Source organism: Pan troglodytes, chromosome 16, assembly GCF_028858775.2.
Source record: "Pan troglodytes isolate AG18354 chromosome 16, NHGRI_mPanTro3-v2.0_pri, whole genome shotgun sequence".
NCBI classification, from domain to species: domain Eukaryota; kingdom Metazoa; phylum Chordata; class Mammalia; order Primates; family Hominidae; genus Pan; species Pan troglodytes.
In genome coordinates, this window is record NC_072414.2 from 55,452,699 (window position 1) to 55,456,161 (window position 3,463).

Consider the following 3,463-nt stretch of genomic DNA (forward strand, 5'->3'; position numbering starts at 1 on the left):
GCAGTGGCTCATGCCTATAATCCCAGCACTTTGGGAGGCTGAGGCAGGATTGCTTGACTCCAGGAGTTTGGGACCTCCCTGGGTAACATAGTGAAACTGCATCTCTAAAAATAAAAACAAAAAAGTAAACAGGTGTGGTGGCATGTGCCTGTGGTCCCAGCCACCTGGGAGGCTGAAGTGGGAGGATCAGTTGAGCCCGGGAGATCAAGGGTGTAATGAGCTATGATCACACCACTACACTCCAGCCTAGGTGACAGAGTGAGACCCTATCTCAAAAAAATAAAAAGCAAGAGAAAGATTAATGCAAAATCGAGGATAGGAGAGTGAAGAGAATGCATCAGGGAAGAACAATAGGAGCTTTGCAGGCACTGGTAGTATTTTTTCTAAAGTTTAGTGTGCGGTTTGTTTTATTGTTATTCCTTAAACTATACTTACACGTTATATATATATTCTTGTATGAATGAAGCTTTCACCAAAAGCTTTTTTTAAGAATGAGAGTTAGGCTTTTTTCAAGGGCAGTGAGACCACTATCAGAGATTTTTCTATGTAGCTGAGATCCATCCTAGTTGGACTGAGGGTGTAAGAACATCAGGACAAAGGAGCTGGGGTGGGGAGGGGTGCTAACACGGAGGCCTCACTCTGTGCCAGGCTTTAATGAGCAGAATCTCAATGGGCATCAGATGCTGCCTTGTCAATAAAACACAGCCAAGAACAAGCTGAGTTGCTGGAATTCTGAATAATAATGAATTAGAACTTACTGCTGTATCTAATAATCCTTCTGTGACATTTGTATAGTGTTTCACAGTTTATGAAACACTTTTATATGAGTTAACTCAGTCAGTTCCCATAATCCCACTGAGAGGCAGGCAGAGAAGATTATTTTTATGCCTATTTTTAATGAGAAAGCAACCAAGTCACAGACAGTTGATGTGACTTGTCTGAGGCTACACAGCCAGAACTGCGTCTTAAATCTCCTGGTCAAGTGCTCCGCCTAGCACAGCTGCTGCCTGCCTGTTCCAAGTGTGGTGGACAGAGATTCTGCCCAGGTGCCCCCTCCCTGTCCCAAGCCCTGCCACATCCTCCCACCCCCAGCATCCTTCCTGGGAATAGGTCAGCCTGTCCTGGGCCCTGCCCCCTTGCACCCTCCCACCCACAAAGCCTCTCCCTTTTCTGGCCTTGAGTTATGCTCCCCTTGCCCCAATCTTTAGGATTCTTCTATTTTTTCTTCCCGAAGGAACTTTTCCAGATGCTCATTTCTTTGGCTTTATCACAAACCCTCTATATGGATTTCTAGCTCCTGCTATACCTCATCAGTTTGTTGACACTTGTCCAGACCAGGACGTCTGTGGGGTGGTGTCCTGGCACACGACTCCTACCTTGAGCACCATAGGGTGCAGCTGTTCTCACTGGGAAACATATGTGAGCACCAGTTGGAAACTCTCCCTGCCCCAGGTGATTCTGATCAGCCTTTCCAGAACCAGTGGATTAGCAACTGGTTCATAGCTGTGGGAGCCGATCAAGTTCCCTAACCTCTCTGAACCTCCGCTTCTAAATCTCTGACTTCATAGGTGTTTTTAGGAAATTAAGGGAGGTAGTGCCTACTACATGGTAAGTGTTAATCAAATGTTCTTTTCTCCATCTAATCTTCCCAGAAAATAGTAGTGAGGTGGGTTTTTTTGTTTTTGTTTTTTTAGATGGAGTTTCGCTCTTGTTGCCCAGGCTGGAGTGCAATGGCATGATCTCAGCTCACTGCAACCTCTCCCTCCCAGGTTCAAGTGATTCTCCTGCCTCAGCCTCCCAAGTAGCTGGGATTACAGGCACGCGCCCCCATGCCTGGCTAATTTTGTAATTTTAGTAGAGACAGGGTTTCACCATGTTGGTAAGGCTGGTCTTGAACTCCTCACCTCAGGTGATCTACCTGCCTTGGCCTCAAAGTGCTGGGATTACAGGTGTGAGCCACCATGCCCAGCGAGATTTTAAACCAAAAGGCTTCCTGACAAAGTCAAGATATCCCACCCTCACACAGGCGCAGCGTCTAACATCCGCAGTCTTCTTTGAGGAGAAGATCTTGTGTGCTGGCAAAATATTTTAGCTACTGCACAAAACACTGCGTGGCACAGTACTTTGAATTCCCAGAGAGAAAGGCCCAGGGGTCTTGTTGGAGGGTATGTAGGAAAAGGAAACCTACTCCCAAGGCAGAAGGCACTCCCAGAGCATGCTTTGGTAATTATGCAGGCTGGGAGGAGGCAGGCCATGGGTGGAAGAAGAAGGAATGGAGAGGAGAGGAAGCCCGGAAGGAGAGAATCACAGGTTCATTTAAAATAGATGCCAGCTAGGGGTTTAGTCCTTCTCTGGCTTGCTGTGTGAGCTTCTGCAAGTCACTTCACTTCTCTGGTTTGGGCCATATCTGAAGAGGCCTTCTCCAACTGAGACACTCAAGGATGCCATGCATTTTTCCAAGTCACTAGGAAACAACGCTCCAATCGCATACCTTTCATTTGCATTATTGTAACCTAGGCTGGTGTCCAACTCTTTTTCATAAACAGTGAGAAATAATGTCATTTCCATGATTGAATCAAGCACACCAAGGGTGTTATAGAATCACTTTTCTTGCTTAGCAGTTCTGGGCAGCAGAAGAGACTTGCACTCTAGATCCTGGAACAGCTGAGCTTTCTTGGGAAGATTCCAGACAGTTATTAACCCAATGAGTAACACCCTATGTGCCATTCTGACCCTCTGGGCTACAATAATGCAATCTTCTATTGCTTTTCTCTCTTTTAAGAAAAGCCATCAAACAAGGGACTCATTCAAATTTTTAACCACAATATAAACAGACATTTACACCACAGCAATTATAAATAGCACATGTGCAAAAAAAAAAAAAAAAAAAAAACCTGCCTACTGGCATCCAAAGATATGCTGCAGAAAGCAAATTTGGGACTCTATTTAAAAATCTTTTCAAAAATGCCTTAAAGCAACAATATTCAATGTACCTGATGTTGCAGCAAAATTGATTTACTGATACAATATTGGTGGCATTGGAAATTAGTAATAGTTCCTTTGGGAACTAATATGGAAACACATAGGAAGAACTATATCCATGATTATTCAGAAGTAATGCAATAAAAATCTGCATAAAGAGGCCAGCACAGTGGCTCATGCCTGTAATCCCAGCACTTTGGGAAGCCAAAGCAGGAAGATCACCTGAGGTCAGGAGTTCGAGACCAGCCTGGCCAACATGGTGAAACCCCGTCTCTACTAAAAATACAAAAATTAGCCAGGGGTGATGGCGGGCTCCTGTAGTCCCAGCTACTCAGGAGGCTGATACAGGAGAATAGCTTGAACACGGGAGTTGGAGGTTGCAGTGAGCCAAGATCACACCAACGTACTCCAGCCTGGGCGACAGAGCGAGACTCCATCTCAAAAAAAAAAAAAAAAAAAAAAAAAAAAACCTCCATAAAGA